Here is a 20,097-nt window from a genome sequence, read left to right on the forward strand (position 1 = left end):
GACATTGATAGGTTCTCTGAGGGACCAAAATCCTGCTTGTAGGGTTGAGGTCAGTACTGTTGGGGCTGTGCACTTGTAGACTCGTGCCTTTCCAGGAGATAAAGGCATTTGGAGCCAGAGCTACAGTCTGGATTGTGGGGGAACAAGAAAGAGTTCTCAGAGAAACAAGGCCGAGTGTCAGGCTCTGGTGGAATAAGGCTATTGATAGTAGAATAAATAGGAATTTAGAAACCAGGAAGGGAGGTCAAGGCTGGTAGTTCAGAATGGAGGCTGTGAAAGTACCATGCGATCTGGAGGCTGTGAAAGCCTTCAGGGCGAGGGGTGTGACACGGAGCTGGAGAAGTAGGCAGGAACCAGATCAAGAGGACTTTTGAATGATGCTAACTAACGTCTGTTAGTGTAGGCATCCCTTCTGCTGACGGTATGCTCGCTCTCATTCCTTTTCTAGTTCCAGCCAGGTAGTAGAAGAATTAGGAAGTGATGAGTCTTGAGTATTTATTATCTTCATGTGAGTAAAATTCATTATAGATGGGTGAATGAGTGGATGGATAGATGATAGATAGATAGGTAGGTAGATGATAGATACATAGATACATAGATGCATAGATATATAGATTAGATAAATACATAGATTAGATAGATGATAGATTAGATGACAGATAATAGATAGGTAGATAATAGATGATAGGTGATAGATTAGATAGATAGATGATGGATAGACAGATGATAGATTAGATAGATAGATAATAGATAGATGATAGATTAGATAGATGAAGTATAGATAGATGACAGATTAGATAGATAGATGATAGATAAGAGACAGATGATAGATTAGATAGATGATGGATAGATAGATAGATAGATGATAGATTAGAATAGATAGATAGATAGATAGATATAGATAGATAGATAGAATAACTGCTGCAGCCATGTTGTGACCATGAGGAGAGAGACAAGGCAACATGGCCAGGAGGAGGTGGCAGCTCCCACAGAGAGGCCTGGTCACATCCATCATCTTGGAGCAGATCCCTGGGAGGAGGAGGAGAAGGAAGATGAAGCTAAGAGGCCCTGGGGTTGGTCCTCAGGGGAAGACTATGACTCCTGGTGACAGAGATGCTGGAGCCAGAGGGCAGAGGGATGAGTAGGGGAGCCAATCCCAGACAGGGCAATGGCATAATAAACTAATTCGTAACAAGCAAGACAGAGAGAAGACAGGCAACAGATATTTTAGAGGCACCACCAGTAGGATCTGGTGGCCTCTTGGTTAGGGAGGAGGAAGAAAGGAGGATTCATAGATTTTCCTGCAATAAGGAATTTGCTGCTGAGTGCAGTGGTTCATGCCTGTAATCCCAGCACCTTGGGAGGCCAAGGCGGGTGACTCGCTTGGGCCCCAGAGTTTGAAACCAGCATGGGCGACCTGGCAAAACCCCATCTCTACAAAAAAATAGAAAAATTAGCTGGGTGTGGTGGTGCGTGCCTGTAGTCCCAGCTATTTGGGAGGCTGAGGTGGGAGGATTACCTGAGTCCTAGTGAGTCGAGGCTGCAGTGAGCTTGCCTACACTAGATACTTCAGATAAGTGGAATCTTACAGTCTTTGTCCTTTGTGTCTGACTTCTTTCACTTAGCATAATGTTTTCAAGGTTCACCTATGTTGGCTGGATGTAGTGACTCATGCCTGTACTTTGAGAGGCTGAGAGGGAGGATCACTTGAGACCGGGAGTTCAAGACCAGCCTGGGCAATATTGCAAGACCACATCTCTACAAAAAAGAAAAGAAAATTAAAAAGGTTTCATCCCTGTTGTAGTATATATCAGAACTTCATTCCTTTTTAAGGCTAAATAATATTCCATTGTCTGGATATACCACATTTTGTTTATTCATTCATCCGTTGATGGACGCTTGAGTTGTTTCTCCCTATTGGCTCATTGTTGAGAGAAGCTTGGTACAGGTTGCCCCAAGTTTGACAACAAATCCTAAACAACCCTAAACATTTTCACGGCATTAGTAATATGAATTGCAAAGGTGAAAAAAAGTATTAAATTCTCATAATAAAAAGAAAAATAGAATTGATTATTTTTCTTTTTTCTATAAAAATTCATATTACAAAATCATTATAATATGAAAAGGCAATCAAAGAGTAGGTAGTCAAAATGTAGGAAGGAAAGGATTATAGTCAGGCAGTTAATTATAAGAATATTATGTGAATTTTCTAGATTTGCTGAGGTGGGTGTTATCAGTTTTTAAAAATGTGTAATTTGTGATTTTTTTCATATTCTAAAAACTTTAACGCACACTTTTACTTGTAAGTTTATATTATTTTTCATAAGGAGAGCCTGCCCATCTCCCAATACTGTATAAGCTTTTGGCACTGCACCTGGATCCCCTCTGCCAACCCGGGGTCCACAACTCTGCCCTCCTCTATCCACTTCCTAGCAGCATTAACCAAAGCATGGCCACTTCCTCCTTCTCTAAGTGCTTTGTCTCCTTGCCTTCTGTGATTCCACCATCTCCTGGCTTTCCTCCTATTCACCGGCTGCTGGATTTCCTCTCCTTTGCTTGTGTTTCCTCCTTCTCTAGACCTCTAAATGTAGCAGTATCCTGGGCCTTGGGACAGGTCCTTTTCTTCACCCACCTGCTGACAGTGCCAAGGCCATGGCTGTAAATATCTTTCTTTTGTTTTGAGGCAGGGTCTTGCTCTGTCACCCAGGCTGGAGTGCAGTGGCGTGGTCACAGCTCAACCTCTTGGGTTCAAGTGATTCTCCCACCTTAGCCTCCCAAGTAGCAGGTGCACACCACCAGGCCTGGCTAATATTTTAATATTTTTGTAGAGACAGAGTCTCACCTGAGGCTGCAGTGAGCAGCCTATCTCAAAAATAAATAAAAAAAAATAAAAAATTAGTATCTTTTTTTTTTTTGAGACGGAGTTTCACTCTTGTTGCCCAGGCTAGAGTGCAATGGTGCAATCTCAGCTCACTGCAAACTCTGCCTCCTGGCTTCAAGCAATTCTTCTGCCTTATCCTCCGAGTAGCTGGGATTACAGGTGCTCATCACCACACCTGGCTAATTTTGTATATTTAGTAGAGATAGGGTTTCACCATGTTGGCCAGGCTGGTCTTCAACTTCTGACCTCTGGTGATCTGCCCTCCTCAGCCTCCCAAGCTGCTGGGATTATAGGCATGAGCCACTGTGCTCAGTCAAAAATTCACATCTTGAATTTAGCTTTGTCCAAATAGAATCTTCACTCCTCCCCTTTCCACACCTGTTCCTCCCCGCTTCTTCCTTGTCTCTGAAGCAGCATGGAATGGGTGTTCAACGTGGTTTGTTGATGGTTAGTGGCTGGGAGGGACAGTGGTACTTCCTGTTTCTGAGGGCTGTGGCCGCTGACCTGGTTTGGGGAACTGACTGCCCCTGGGCTAAACTTCTATACAGTTGCCTTTGGGTGGCCTTTGGTGCCCAAGCGCTGGGCGTCCTCTTAGAGCCAGGGGACCATCTAAGCCTGAGCAATCATATCTGTTCTTTTAATTGCAGTCAAATGCACATAATGTAAAATTTACCTGAAGTGGTCATTTTAAGTCGTACAGTTCAGTGGCGTTTACTCCATTCACAACATTGTGTGGCCATCACCACGATTTAGTTCCAGAATATCTTCACCATCCCAAAAGGAAACTTGTGGCCTATCAGCAGGCCTCCCTACCCAATTCCCTGCTTCCCCCAGCCTGGCAACCATTAACCTGCTTTCTGTCTCTACCTATTTGCCTGTTCTGGACATTTCACATAAATGGAATCAATATGTGGGCTTCTGTGTCTGGCTTCTTTCACGTGGCATAATGTCTTCAAGGCTCATCACGTTGTAGTGTGTATCAGAACTTCCTTCTTTTATAAGGCTGAGTAATATTCCATTGTGTGGATGGACCACATTTCTATATTTGTTCTTGAAGGAGGTGGAAGGGAGTGGAGGCTCCATGGCAGGGCAGGTATATGCTGGGGGCTGGAAAAATTCAACCAGGAGCACAACGATGCCAGCTCCTTGGGGTGTGGCTGGGGGTGCTGCAGCCCCTGAATCATCTGTCAACCCCATCTGTGGTTTCCCACACCGTGGTGAAGGCTTGAGGTGAGTGCTGCAGGGCTGACAGCCACGGGGTCATTACGGGTGAGATTATCCAGCGTCCGAGCTTTCTGCCCTACAGCCCCACATTCTTTATGCCTCAGGCAGCTTCTTCAAACCTCCCCGCGGAGACAGGAGGTCCCCTCCTCGGTCAGGGGAGGGTGAGGGCTCCGTGCCCCACGGTGCCGCGGTCAGCAACACGGGTTGAGCCCACGCGGGGCTCCCCCCAGCAGGGGGCGCTGAGACAAGTCGGGTTCCAGGGGCCTTTCTCCTACCAGGGCTGCTTGTGAATTTCTCCTACTTGGGCTGCTTGTGAATTTCCACCTCGCTGTGGTGTCTTCTTCCTCGGTTTACTTCACACATATTCGAGTGAGGATTACTTGCCCTTGGGGAGTCTGGACGGCTCCCCAATTTTGGCATGCAGCTAGTGCTGTACTGGCCGCCTCATAACCACCCAGGGAGCGTGTGAAAAGGCAAATTCCTGGACATGATCCCAGTGGGACCAGGATAGAATCCATGAGGCCTCCAGGTGATTCTCATGCCCAGGCTTGGGACTCCACACGGCCCTCCTTCAAGTTCACGATCTGCAGACACCAGGCTTCTGCGTTCTACGCCGCACCGTCTTGCTTGCGGGCTCATCTCTCCTTTTAATCAATCCATTCAGGTGAACCAACCACAGAGAAATGGCTTATTCTATGTTTACACCTGAAAAATATTCATTCATTCATTAGTTTAATAGAACTTTATAGAACGCCCTATGCCAGGCACCAGATATACCGTGGTGATTAAGACACAGTTCCTGCCTTGAGGTCTGGCTGGGGAGGCGTGTCAATACATTCCAATGTGATGAATGCTAGGAAAAGCAAAACGCTACGATCAGCTCAGGGTGGGATCACAGAAGTGGATGCCTGGTTTGCCTGGCTCGAATTTGGGGAATCACCAGGAAGAGGTGATTTCTCAGTGGAGACTAGCAGGATGAGCAGGAAAATTCCCCGGGGACAGGAAGTCAGAAAGCAGACAGCAGTGACAATTCTGGTGGGGGGCGGAGGGAAGCAGAGAACTGAACCAAAACATCATAATTTGGGCATAGGCATTTTAGCATTCTAGATTTTCTTTAAAATTCATGATTCAAGAGATAAAAATATAAGTTTGTTTCTAGATATATGACTAAGGTCTCAAAGAGAACTACTTCCCTAATTAGTCCACTATGGAAAGATGTATTCAGATTATTTACGGATAGGGGAAGGCCCTGCATAACTTCTGTGTCAGTCTCCGGAATGGCTCATATGCAAATGGAGAAGGAATCACTGGATCTGGGTGAATGCCTTCTGGGGAGCAGAGTTGTCTTTCGGTGTTCCAGGAGCTGCAGATACAACTTTGAAGGCAGTGGCTCGAAACCCTGGCTGCACGTAAAAATCACCTGGGAGTTTTTTTTTTTAATTTTTAATTTTAATTTTTATTTTTTTTTTGAGACGGAGTCTTGTTCTGTCGCCCAGGCTGGAGTGCAGTGGCATGATCTCGGCTCACTGTAACCTCTGCCTCTTGGGTTCAAGCGATTCTCCTGCCTCAGCCTCCCGAGTAGCTGGGATTACAGTCATGTGCCATGACACCTGGCTAATTTTTGTTATTTTTAGTGGAGATGGCATTTCACCATGTTGGCCAGGCTGGTCTCGAACTCCTGAACTCAAGTGATCCACCCACCTTGGCCTCCCAAAGTGCTGGGATTACAGGCATGAGTCACTACACGCCTGGCCACCTGGGAGCTTCTTAAATCTACCACACATGGCAACCACTCTGGCAACTAATATATTAACTGTTTGGGGCTAGGGTGCAATGTCTGGGTGGAAGGGGAAGCTTCTGTAAAGGAGATGAAGAAGAAGCTACCAGGGAAGTGGGTAGAAAGCCAGGAGAAAAAAGGTCACAACACAGATGTAGGGGGAGAGTGGTCAGGAAGGAGGATGTGGTCAACAGGTCACAAGCTGCAGAAAGGCAAGAAAACGAGGACTGGTTGTGTCATTTAGGGCCATGGTAGTCACTAGCAGCAGGTGACTTTAGCAGCAGGTGACTTTAGCAGCAGGCTTGTCAGCAAAGTGACGTGTGGGAGGCTGGATCACAGAGTTCAGGAGAATGAGTTCAGGGACTTGGGAAGTGAGAAAATGGAGCCAGGATGCGGACTGACTTGGAAGGTAGAAAGAGGCAGGGCTGTTCATGGAGGGGGAATATGGGGTGGAAGGAATGATGTAATGATCTGTTGAGGATAAGAGAGACATGAATTTGTATAAAGGTGGCAGGTATTTGGGAGACAGAAGGCGTAATTGATGGTATAAAGTTCCTAAGGAGGTGGAAAGAAAGGGAAGTGTTGGGATCCAACACATTGTTGGCAGCATTGACCTTAAATAGGAGGGACACCTCCTCAGTTGTAACAGGGTGGAAGGTGGAGAGGGTGTGGTGGGGGCAGGGTGGCTCATTTTACTTGGTGGGGGTCAAGAACATCCATCACTCAGAATTTACTCATGGATGCGGTGACTGGATTTTCAGAGGCACGTGGCCTTGATAGAGGCCTCTCTCTACGTCCTCTCTTTCTTTCACATCTCCCTCGTGGCAGCCAGACCTGGAGGCACTGTCCCAGTGATGAGTTAGCTGGGGGAGTGTAGGGGCTGGCCACCCTTTCTTTCTGGCCCATCTTCTCCACCTGTGGCTGGACCCTTGGGGAAGGAAGCTGGAAGGTTGAAGCCTGGCCTAAGCCTAAGCCCCATGGTTCATCAGGTTCTACCATACTAAGGGTCTCTGCATTGGGGGCAGGGCTCAGGCACCAAGATGACTCCCTCCCTGAGAAACCCCAGAGGGAAAGGGATACTCGGGCATTGAGCCCTCACTCCAGCACCGTAACACCTTCTACCCTCAGTGGTGGGGTCTTTGCCTTTCTGATCCTCATGTACCTGAGGCCACAGTGGGCAGGTTGTACCTGCCCTGTGCCCTGCAGGCACAAAGGGGCTGGCTCCCTTGCATGGGCCCCCTCTTTATCCTCCAATTCCCTCCTGTTTCCCTTCTGCTGACTCAGAGTTAGGAACAGAGCCTCTCCAAACTTTGGGAAGCACCTCTCCTGCCATCTACCATGGTGTCTCCCTGCTGGACTTAGGGAGAGAAGCGCCTTCCCCCCGGCTCCTCACTGGCAGAAAGTCCTCCTGGTGGCTCCCGATGAATGAGCCTGGCCCATTTTCTGCCCATCCTTTGTACCCAGCAGTACCCCCAATCATTCCACCACAAAATGTGCAGTAGCTTTCTATCCCTCAACTATTTCATGCTCACTTGGCCCAAATGCGGACAGTCATGGGTTCTTCTGCTTTTGATATGGAAACGCTGGGAAGGGAAGAGCGTGGTCCCTTTAAATGATACGGAACAGCGGAAGGGAAATGTTGGGTAGAGGAAGGTTGTGCTCCCTGGCTAGGGCTCCACCCTCGTGGACCTAGGTTAGGACAGGCACTCCTGCTTTTGCACCCAAATGTTGCATTTCCCAAGACCACCCTGTCCTGCCACACCCCCATCCTGTGCCTATAAAAACCCGAGACCCTAGCAGGGCAGAGACAGAAGCGGCTGGACATCTAGAGGAGTATATTGGCGGTGGGACACACAGGCGGCTGGATGTCAAGAGGAACGCACTGGCACCGGCATCGGCATGCCAGCAGGCCACTGACCAGCAGAAGGACACAGAGTTTGGCTGGGGCAGTTGGAGGAGAGCCTGGGACACCAAGCGGCCCAACTCCAGAGGAAAACCATCTCCCTTCTGGCTCCCCCATCTGCTGAGAGCTACTTCCACTCAATAAAACCTTGCACTCATTCTCCAAGCCCACGTGTGATCTGATTCTTCTGGTACACCAAGGCAAGAAACCCTGGGATACAGAAAACCCTCTGTCCTAGTGACAAAGTAGAGGGTCTAATTGAGCTGACTAACCCAAGCTGCCTACAGATGGCAAAACTGAAAGAGCACCCTGTAACACACGCTCACCGGAGCTTCAGCTGTAAACATTCACCCCTTGACACTGCCGTGGGGTCAGAGCCCCACAGCCTGCCCATCTGTATGTTCCCCTAGAAGTTTGAGCAGCAGGGCACTGAAGAAGCGAGCCACACCCCCATCGCACACCCTCTGAGGGGGACAAAGGAACCTTTCCCGTGAGACTTTTTTTTTTTTTTTTTTTTGAGACGGAGTCTCACTCTGTCGCCCAGGCTGGAGTGCAGTGGCGTGATCTCGGCTCACTGCAACTCCTGCCTCCCAAGTTCAAGCGATTCTCCTGCCTCAGCCTCCTGAGTAGCTGGGACTACAGGTGCTCTCCACCACACCTGGCTAATTTTTGTATATTGGTAGAGACAGGGTTTCACCATATTGGCCAGGCTGGTCTCAAACTCCTGACCTCATGATCCGCCCACCTTGGCCTCCCAAAATGCTGGGATTACAGGTGTGAGCCACCACGCCCAGCCTCCTGTGAGACTTTCAGTCTGCTTGCTGCAAGCTAGAGCAGTGACTAATATATATTTTCTGTGGTCTACCTCTTCACTTAGCTACATACTGTTTTGTTGTTTCCCTCAAATCGCCACTCCCAAGATCAACCCAAAACAGAGTTCAAAGTGCAAAGCAAGCCTTTCTGAAATAGAAGGCAAAAATCAAAGCCTCCTTCCTGGTGGTGGTGTAGGCATGGGTGAGAGATTCTACCCTCTGAGTCCCACTTGGACTTGTGTGGACTCCCTCCTCTCCAGCCACCCTGGCTGTCTTCCAGTTCCTCCAATGCTCTGTGCCACCTCCCATCTCACAGCCTTTGCATATACTGTCCCCTCTTTGTCCAGCTAACTATGATTTATCCTTCAGGTCTCAGTATTGATGTCACTTCTTCTAGAAGCCCTTACCTGACCTTGCTTTTAATGGGAAATAGGGATTTTACCCTCTAATGCTGTTCCCCTAGAATCTGAGCTGGCCACATATTTCAAGTCTACTCCAGCCAACATTATGGTCTGGATCATAATCATGGTCTGTTTGCTTAGAGGCTACTGATGGTGCTTTCCTCTAAGCCCACACTCCAGACCCCTGTCATGAGCATTGCTAAGGGTACAGGCTTTGAGAAGAGCCCCAGATGTTCTATCTTATATCCTAAAGAGAATTCTGGCAGGATTCTTGTCTCTGCTTCCTGATTCGTCATGAGCAGTGAAGCTGAGCAGCTGAAACTGGTTTCCACCACAGTTCCCTCATGTCTATTCCATTTGTATATTGCTCTACATTTTATTTTTTGTGTTTAAATAAATTTAAAAGAATTTTTTTAATTTTAATTTTTATTTTTTTTGTAGAGACAAGGGTTTCACTATGTTGCCCAGGCTGGTCTCAAACTCTGGGCTCAAGTGATCCTCCTGCCTTGACCTCTCAAAGTGTTGGGATTGCAGGCATGAGCCACTGCATCCAGCCTGTATATTGCTCTGTAACAAACTATCCCAAAAGTTAGTGTATAAAACATTTTATTTGCTCATGATCCTATGGATCCGAAGTTTGGGCAGAGTTCAGCTGGGCTGTTCTTCTGCTCTATGTGATGTTAGGTTGGTGCAAAAGTAATTGTGGTTTTTGCCATTACTTTTAATGGCAAAAATGTTAGGGATCATTCATTCAACTACCTTATAGGAATCATTCATTTAACTATATAGCTGGTAGCTGGGCTAGGCTGGAAGGTCCAAGAAAATGCATTCACTTGTCTGGTATCTTGGTGCCCCTTCATGGATCCACTAAGTATTTCTGTCTAAGTGGCTAGCTGGGACTTCCTCATGACATGGTGGTCTTAGGGTAGCTGGACTTCTTACACAGTGCTGGCTTCTAAAGGAAACCTTCAAAGAGGGGCAAATGTGGAAGTCGTGATTTTTAAAGCTTGACTTGGAAGTTATACTTCTGTTACATTCTGTTGGCCAAAGTCAATAGGACCAGCCAGGTTGAAGGAAAGCCCATCTCTCTACTGAGGGAGTGGCAAAGAATTTGTGGCCATCTTTAATCCACCAGGCTGCCTAATTTGGCACTGTTGAACCAGAGATGAGAGCCTCAGGCTGCATTTGGAAGAGCTTCCCATAGGAACACTCCCAGGGCTTATCCATAATTGCTTACTTTAAGGCTCGGAATTCTAACTTGAGTGCATGCCTTGTGGTCTGACCTATTCCTGGGCAAAGCAATGGCTTTCCCCTATCACCATCTTTATCTCATACATCTTATAACCCTTAAAACTGGTGTTCATGTGGAGAGTAAATAGTTTGGAGGCATCACCAAATACCAGCATGGGAGTATGAATCAGGCAACTCATGAAGACCTCAAACTCCTACTAAGGGCTTCCAACCACCAACATTGCTTCCACTCACAGTTTATGGGCCAGAACTAGTTACATGGCTTCAATCTAACTGCAAGGAAGGCTGGGAAATGTAGGGAGCACATGGGATGGTTGGAGTGCACAAATGGCCTCTGCCACATCTTCTCTTCCTGCCTTTGAATGTTGTCACGTGAGCACTTCCAGTGATGGCAGCCATCTTGTGACCATGAGGAGAAGGTCAAGAGAATTCCAGGAAGGCTGACCTGAAGCCCTAGTGTTGTTGAGCTGCTGAACCAGCCCTGGTACTGCCCATTCTTGGACCCCTTGACATGTGAGATACCTTGGGTGGGTGTTCCATTACTGTTTTTGCAGCCGAACCTCAATGGATGTAATGGTGAATGCTTTTAAGAAAATAAAACAGGGTGGAGTGTCATGTGACTTGGGGAGAGGGTGGCAAAAATCTAGGCGTGAGTGTGTGTGTAACAATGGACAAGGAAGTGAGGGAAGTCTTCGAATGAATAGAAAACACCACCATAGGAAGAGCTCTTTGGGCAGAAAGGACACATTACAAAGACCCTGAGGTGGCCGGGTGTGGTGGCTTACGCCTGTAATCCCAGCACTTTGGGAGGCCGAGGCGGGTGGATCACAAGATCAGGAGATCAAGACCATCCTGGCCAACATGGTGAAACCCCATCTCTATTAAAAATACAAAAATTAGTTGGGTATGGTGGCGCGCGCCTGTAGTCCCAGCTACTCAGGAGGCTGAGGCAGGAGAATCGCTTGAACCCAGGAAGTGGAGGTTGCAGTGAGCCGAGATTGTGCCACTGCATTCTAGCCTGGTGATAGAGTGAGACTCCATCTCAAAAAATAAAATAATAATAATAATAATAATAAAGACCCTGAGGTAAGAACACAGCCAGCATGTTTGAGAGAGAAGGCCAATAAGGCTGGAGCAGAGTGGTAGCAGAGAGGGAGAGCATGAGGACCAAGAGGCTGAATGGGTTCAGAAAAGGCAGACTCTTGTAGATAAGGTCAGAGTTTGACATTTTAAAAGACAGATTTGCCTGGGTGCGGTGGCTCATGCCTGTCATCCCAGCACTTTGTGAGACCAAGATAGGAGGATAGCTTGCGCCCAGGAGTTCAAGACCAGCCTGGTTAACATAATGAGACCATCTCTACAAAAAAATTTTAAAAATTAGCCAGGCATGGTGGCATGCACCTGTAGTCTCAGCTACTCAGGAGGCTGAAGTTGGGAGATCTCTTGAGCCTGGGAAGTCAAGGCTGCAGTGAGTCATAATTGTACTACTGCACACCAGCCTGGGTGACAAAGCAAGATCCTGTCTCAAAGAAAAAACAAACAAGCAAACAAGCAAATAAATAAAAACCAGATTTACTGATGTACAGCTGACAAACAATATACTGCACATGTTTAAAGTATACTCTTTTGGGTTAGTTTTCTTTCATTTAGTATAATTATTTTGAGATTCATCTGTATTATTGCATGTATGAGTAGCTTATTCCTTTTTATTGCTGAGTAGTATTCTATTGTATGGATACACCGCAATGTGTTTAAACATTCACCTTTGAAGTTGTTTGTAGTTTCTGGCAATGAAAAATAAAGCTGCTGTGAATATTCATGTTCAGGCCTTCTGTGAACACATCCTTTCATTTCTCTTGTGTAGACACCCAGGAGGGGAATGGTAGAAGTGTTTAACTTCCAAATTTTTTAAGAAGCAAATTGATTTACCAAGTAATTGTACCATTTACAATGGTACCAAATGCACTCATTTTCCCAGGAACAGTGTATGAGAGTTTCAGTTCTTCCACATCTTTGCCAACACTTAGTATGACCAGACTTTTAAACTTTAACCATTCTAATTAGTGTGTAATAATTTCTTATTGTGTTTTCAATTTTTATTTCCCTGATGACTAATGATGTTGAGCATCTTTTATTTATTTTTATTTTTTATTTTTTTTGAGACAGAGTCTTGCTCTGTCACCCAGGCTGGAGTGCAGTGGCACAATCTTGGCTTACTGCAGCTTCCGCCTTCCGGGTTCAAGTGATTCTCCTGCCTCAGCTTCCCAAAGTGCTGGGATTACAGGTGTGAGCCACCACACCCGGCTAATTTTTGTGTTTTTAGTAGAGATGGGGTTTCGCCATATTGGCTGGTCTCGAACTCCTGACCTCAAGTGATCCGCCTGCCTCAGCCTCCCAAAGTGCTAGAATTACAGTCATGAGCCACGGCATCCGGTCAATGTTAAATATCTTTTATTATAATTATTTACCATTCATATATCTTTTTTGGTGAAGTGTCTGTTAAAATATTCTGCCCATTTTTCACTGGGTTATTTATTTTCTTATTATTGAGTTTTGAGAGTTCTTACATATTCTGGATACAAGTTCTTTATCAGATACATGTTTTCCAAACACTTTCTGCCAATTTGTGGCTCGTCTTTTCTTTTTTTTTTTTCTTTTCTTTTTTGAGACGGGGTCTTACTCCGTCATCTGAGCTGGGGTGCAGTGGCACAATGACAGCTCACTGCAGCCTCAACTTCCTGTGCTCAAGCAATCCTCCCACCTCAGCCTCCCAAGTAGCTGGGACTACAGGCATGTGCCACCATGCCAGGGTAATGTTTTTATTTTTTGTAGAGACAGGATTTGGCCATGTTGCCTAGGCTTTCATTCTCTTAATAATATCTTTTGCAGGGCAAAAGTAACATCAATTTTTTCTGTCTTGATCATGTTTTGGTTATTGTATCTAAAAAGTCATTGCCACCAAGCGCGGTGGCTGACACCTGTAATCCCAGCACTTTGAGAGGCTGAGGTGGGTGGTTAACTTGAGGCCAGGAGTTTGAGACCAGCCTAGCCAACATGATGAAACCCTGTCGCCGCTAAAAATATAAAAATTAGCCAGGAGTGGTGAGGGCTGCCTGTAGTCCCAGCTACTCGGGAGGCTGAGGCAGGAGATTTGCTTGAACCCGGGAGATGAAGGCTGCAGTGAGCCGAGATCGTGCCACTGCACTCCAGCCTGGGTGACAGAGCAAGACTCCATCTCTAAAGAAATAAATAAACAGTCATTGCCAAAATGAAGGTCACCTAGATTTTCTTTTGTGTTATCTTCCAGAAATGTTATAGTTTCGTGTTTTGCAATTAGCTCTTGATTCATTTTTAGTTAATTTTTGTGAAAGATGTAAAGGTCCATTATGTCTAGACTTTTTTTTTTTTTTTTTTGCATATGGATGTCCACTTGGCCCAGCACCGTCTGTTGAAAAGACTGTTCTTTCTCCATGGATTGCTTTTGCTCCTTTGTCAAAGACCTGTTGACTATATTTGTATGAGTCTATTTCTGGGCTCTGTATTCGGTTTCATTTATCTATATGTCTATTCTTTAACCAATACCATGTTGCCTTTATTTCTGCAGCTTAATATATAGTAAGTCTTGAAGTTGGGTAATGTCAGTCTTCCAACTTTATTTTCCTTCTTCAGGATTGTGTTAGCTGTTCTGGTTTTTTGCCTTTCCATATAAACTTTAGAATAATTTTGTTGAAGTCACAAAATAGTTTCCTGGGATTTTGATCAGGGTTGCAGTGAATCTATAGATCTAGTTGGGAAGAACTGACATCTTGACAATTTTGAATCTAATCTGATCTATAAACATGGAACATGTCTTTCTTCTTTTTTTTTTTTAATCTTGGCTCACTGCAGCCTCTGCCTCCAAGGTTCAAGTGATTCTCCTGCCTCAGCCTCCCAAGTAGCTGGAATTACAGGTGTGAGCCACCACACCTGGCTAATTTTTGTATTTTTAGTAGAGACAGGGTTTGCCATGTTGGCCAGGTTGGTCTCCAACTCCTAACCTCAGGTGATCCACCCACCTCATCCTCCCAAAGTGCTGGGATTATAGGCATGAGCCACTGCACCCAGCTGGAACATGTCTTTCCATGTTTAGATTTTCTTTGGTTTCTTTTACCAGTTGTATAGTTTTTCTCGCATAGCTTTTATACATATTTTCAAAAGATGTACACGTTAAGTATTTTTTTACGTTAATGTAAATGGTTTCTGTTTAATTTCAAATTCCAATTGTTCATTGCTGATATAAAGGAAAGCAACTGACATTTGTATATTAACTGTGTATCTTGACACCTTGGCTTTTTAGATGATGACAATAGGAGCCCCCAAACCCTTGGCCTTTGGTTGTTCTTAACTTTCCCAAGTGATCTTCGACTTTTGGAATCTGCATGCAAAGGAAAGAAGGAGTTTCCCATACTTCTCCTTGGAATGGCCTGGCCCAAGCACAGCCTCCTTGGCCAAGGCCCCTGCCTCCATGGGACCCTGGCCTTTGGAAAGTAGAGGTGAGAGAGGAGGCAGCAGGTTTAGGAGACAGGGTGGGGGTGGGAGCCGCAGGTCTTGCCGGCTCTGCACGGATGGCCCTAGCAAAGTCACACCTGGTGGATGGATTGCCTCACATATAGAAAGGGCAACTACGGTTTTGTGAAACTTTTGTTTCAGTTATTTACATGAATATGTGTACTGAATCATAATAAAAAATGTATTTCTGGCCAGGTGCAGTGGCTCACACCTGTAATCTCAGCACTTTGGGAGTCTGAGGCAGGCGATCTCTTGAGCCCAGGCATTTGAGACCAGCCTGGGCAACATGGCAAAACCTGATCTCTACCAAAAATACAAAAGATTAGCTGCTCATGGTGGTGTGCACCTGTGGTTCCAGCTACTTGGGAGGCGGAGGTGGGAGAATCGCTTGAGTCCAGGAGGTGGAGGTTGCAGTGAATAGAGATCGCGCCAGCCTGGGTGACAGAGCGGAGACCCCATCTCAAAAAAAAAAAAAAGTATTCCTCACTATGTGTTGCAGTCAAAACATTTGAAAGCCCCTGTCACAGAGGGGTTTTCTTCCCTAAGGATTACAGATTAGAGGTGGGCTCTGTTCAGCTCAGCCCCCCGCTCAGTACCTGCCTCCCAAAAGTTTGTCCCATGCCACCAGCACCTCTGGCCCTGTGGGGTGAATCAAAGCTCTCAGCAGCTGAGCTCAGTTCTCAACTGTTCTGACCACCCACATTCTATGGAGTGTCTTTACTTTGAGATCATCTTGACTCTCGGTTTCTGTTAAAGAGTAAAACAACAACAACCATAGCTTTTTTTTTTAGATTTTTAAAGCACTGAGTCTGTCAACTCAGTGCTTAAAAAAGCACAGTTCTCAGAAAAGAGAACACACTCTGGAGAGGCAATTCATTGAGTATTTTTAGGAGGAACCTAAAAGGGGCAGCTCAGGGTAGTTGTGGCATTTAATTATGACCAGGAGAGGCCATTGGAGAATTTTAGGCAGGTGTGTTCATTTCCTGGGGCTGCTAAACAAATGACCAGGAACTTGGTGGCTTAAAACAGCACACATTTATTATCTAACAGTTCTGGAGGCTGGAGGTATGAAACCACAGTGTTGGCAGGGCCACGCTCCCTCCAGAGGCTTTAGGGGAGAGTCCTTTTCCTCTTCCAGTTTCTGGGGGCTCAGGCGTTCCTGGGCTTGTGGGTGCATCGCTCTAATCTCTGCTTCTATCTGCACATGACTTTCCCGTCTTCTGTGTCTCGATTCTCTCTCTGCCTTTTATAAGGATACCCGTCATTGGATTTAGGGCCCTCCTCGGTAATCCAGCATGATCTCATCTCAAGATCCTTAATTTCATCTGCAAAGACCCTTTTCCCAAATCTTATCTGCAAAGACCCTTTTCCCAAGGTCACGGTCACTGTCTCTGGGGGTTAGAACATGGATATATTTGGCAGGGGTGGGGGGCTGGGGGGAGCACCACTCAACCCACTACATTGAACATTTAAACTTTACCCGTATTTTACAACCCAGTTGTGGCTTTTGTTTTGTTTTGCTTTGTCATTTAAAGTCAGGAAGGCCTCCTGAAAGATGTTGTTTCTGAAATGGGTCAGGAAGCAGTGGGCTGGGAGAAGACAGAGCAGGCCAGGGGTGAGAGACTGTTTAGGACAGAGGACAATGTCTGTGTGAGGTGGAAGGGGGAGTACTGTGTGGAGCTCTTAAAGGTCCGAAAGCGCGATATGGCAGCCTCCAGAGTTTGAGAGTGAAAGGGACAGATGGTAAGACCGGAGAAGTAAATGGAGGCAGAAGGTCACGGCAGTCCAGAAAAATGCTTTGGCCTGCTCTTGAAGGCGTGGGGAAGCTGTCTTTAAGCCACAAGTCTTGGAATCATGATCAGTCAGAAAGAAACCTGTTTCTCATCCCTACTCCAGCTCACCCCCACACAGCCATTGGACATTTTGTTTTTATTTTTCATTTTTATTTTTGAGTCAGGGTCTCGCTCTGTCACCTAGGCTGGAGCATGGTGGCGTGACCTCGGCTCACCATGACCTTCTCCTCCCGGGTTCAAGTGATTCTCATGCCTCAGCCTCCCAAGCAGCTGGGATTACAGGCATGCGCCACCACGCCCAGCTAATTTTTGTAATTTTAGTAGGGACGGGGTTTTACCATGTTGGCCAGGCTGGTCTCGAACTCCTGACCTCTGGTGACCTGCCCGCCTTGGCCTCCCAAAGTGCTGGGATTATAGGTGTGAGCCACTGCACCCAGCCTTCATTGGATATTTTGTATTGTTGGAATGAGTGTGAGGGGTGCATTTAGCTTTAGAGATCTTGTCCTTCTTTGCTCAGCAGCAGGCAGGGAAGCAGAGAGGCCCAAGAGTCTCACGCCTTCTCATTTCCCTGTCATTCAAAGGGAGAAAGAAGGAAGGCAGGAGCTCCGGAGTGTGAAGAGTAGAGTAGCTGTGGAAGCTTTTAGGGTGGGGGAGACCCGAGGGGGATAGAGGCCATGCCTCTGTTTGTGGTATTCCTACAGGCCTGGGAAGAGTGGAAACCCGCCCTCGCTGTGTCCCAGCAGAGCAGGGTGGTGGAGCCGGCCCCAGCCCCGCAGCCCCACAGCCTTGTGGCTTCTGCACTCTGGTGTTTGTCTTGGCTGAGAGCTCCACAGGGCTTTTTGAAGCTGATTCCATCAAGGCAAAGCTGGAGGAGTCAGGACACGGGATCACAGAAGAGGCAGCTGGAAGGGGCCTCAGATGGGGAAATAGAGGGGGTCCCACAGTGAGATGATGGCAAAGCAGGAAGAGAGCCCAGGGCTCCTGACTCCTTGCACAGTGCTCAAACCAAGACCATGTAGCTTCCCGAGTGGGTGAGGAGCCCGAGACAGGCTCCAAATCTTCTAGGAAGACATTTGAATGCCAAAGGAGCCCAGAATTGTGCTGTCCCAGAAGTGCCTCCTCTTTTGGGTTCCTGACACACAGACTCCAGGACTCCAGATTCCAGGGGCTCACTGCACCTGTAGACCCCCCCGGCCCAGGCAAGGGTCTCCAAGGAGGCCCAGCTGGCCCGGGACACTGGGCCGTGCCCCACCCCTGACAACCCCATAATTCTCAGATCTGGATTCAGGACTGCCCTCGCTTTACCTCTCTGCTCAGTGAGGACCCTCCCATGTCCTGTTCCACACAGATGCAGATGGGTCACGTGTCTCACAGCTGAAGGCCTCCCCCATCCGTCTCCACCATCTGCTGAGGCCCCATAATTATTCCAAGGCCCGGTGCAGCCTCACTCAGAGGGGAGAGTTCACGCAGTCCTGTAATGCAACCCAGGCCCGAGGCCGCGCGGGCAGGGGGTCCCAGCTGGGTAATGAGCCGCTGGCTTTATTGAATTCTCTGGCTTGGGTCTGACTAATCACTGCCTTTAGCCAAGGCAACCTGGGCTGCCGTCTGAGCACCCTAGCTAGGACTTCCTTTCTTTCTCAGCACCCCAATTCCTGCCCCTCCTCCCCAAATATGTTTAAATGACCAAGATCAGAGCGGGAGGGGCTCCCGGGGGGCTGGTTTCCCCCCATCCATTTGGGAGAAAATGTGGCTGGCTCAGATCTGGGGCCCAAGCAGGGTAGACCAGAATGGGCCGCTGGGGTGTACTTTGCTGGGGCCACCCTGTGCAGCGCCTGCAAGACCTGCAGCTCCCACCCCCACCCCATCTCCTAAACCTGCTGACGTCCCTATCACCTCCCCTTTCCGGAGGCCTGGGCCCCGCGGAGGGAGGGCCTTGGCCGAGGAGACTGTGGTGTGGGCCAGGCCTTTCCAAGGAGAGGTGTAGGAAACGCCTTCCTTCCTTTGAGATTCTGCCCAGGCTTGGGCCCCACCCAATGTCATGGTCGTGCGAGAGCCAGCCCCAGGCCTCTCCCTCCTCTCTAAGAGGACTCCCCACCAGCATTCACCATTCTTATCTCTGCATGCTGGCTTTCTAGACTAGACGGTACCCTCCCTGTGGACAAAGACTGTTGTTATTTTCTTTTTTTTTTTTTTTTTTGAGACGGAGTCTCGCTTTGCCACTCAGGCAGGAGTACAGTGGCGTGATCTTGGCTCGCTGCAGCCTCCGCTTCCTGGGTTCAAGCAATTCTTCTGCCTCAGTCTCCCAAGTAGCAGGGACTACGGGCTCACGCCACCATGTGCAGCTATTTTTTTTATTTTTATTTTTAGTAGAGACGGGGTTTCACCATGCTGGCCAAGCTGATCTCAAACTCCTGACCTCAGGTGATCTGCTCACCTTGGCCTCCCAAAGAGTTAGGATTACAGGCATGAGCCACCATGCCTGGCCAGTTATTGGTTCCGATGTGCCCAGAACTTAGCACACAGTAGGTGCTCTAAAAAACCTTTGTGGAAAGAAATAGAGGGAGCAGGTGCAGTGTGAGGTAGGAGTGTGGGTGTGTGGTGGCAACCAAGATACTCTTGTGGCACCTCTGTACCTCCCCATCGCGGCTGCTGGGGGCTGGCTGACTTGGGAAATGGTGTCAGCTGTGCTGTCCCATCAAGACCCTAGCGGCTCAGGAGTTGTTAATGTCAGGGTGAACCTGAGGTCAAGGGTCACTGACAGTGACCTGGTGACCTCCTCCCACGGCTCCTAGAACAGATTTGAACCCACCCTGGCAGTGTGAAGAATCCATGGTTCTCCACCCTGTGACAATGGTGGGGGATGGAGGGGCCCTTCCAAGATGGGGCCGAGCCCAGCCCTCTCTGACCTCTCATTCTGAGCAGCAGGAGAGCTGTGCCTGGTGTCCTTCGGGAAAGGGGAAAAGGCAGATCACGCCTGAGGCCAGGCCTCTGCTCAGGAGACCCAGCCCAGCCTCTGCTCCCAGTGGCCTGAGTGGAGGAGGCCCGGTGGACAGTGGGCATGTGCCACTGAGCCGCTCCCACTGGGCCCACCTTCAGTACCGTGGGTTTGGTGAGGGTGGGGCCCACACCACCCACAGGGAAGAGTGTGAGGGACACAGAGTCAGACAGACAGACACACCAAGAGGAGAGAGAGAAGGAGGCAGATCCAGAGCCAGTTCCAAGGGCCTCTGGGAGGGAGGAGAAGACTTCAAAGCGCTCCCAAACAGCTTATAAACAAGCCAGTGGGCGGGGCAGCCAGCATGGGCTGGGGGTCGCTTTCTGGAGGGGCTGGAAGCTTGCACGGGGTGTGTGGAGGCCATAGGCCTGGGGTGGGCAGGAGGAGGGCCCAGCCTAACCTCTCTGTGACTCGGTTTCCTCTCCCGCGCTAGGGAGCTCCCTCCTGGGGCTGCCGTGGGGTCAGCAGCAACGTGCATGTGAAAACACTGTGTGGGCTCCAGGCCGATCAGA

Source organism: Pan troglodytes, chromosome 19 (assembly GCF_028858775.2).
Source record: "Pan troglodytes isolate AG18354 chromosome 19, NHGRI_mPanTro3-v2.0_pri, whole genome shotgun sequence".
Taxonomy (NCBI): Eukaryota; Metazoa; Chordata; class Mammalia; order Primates; family Hominidae; genus Pan; species Pan troglodytes.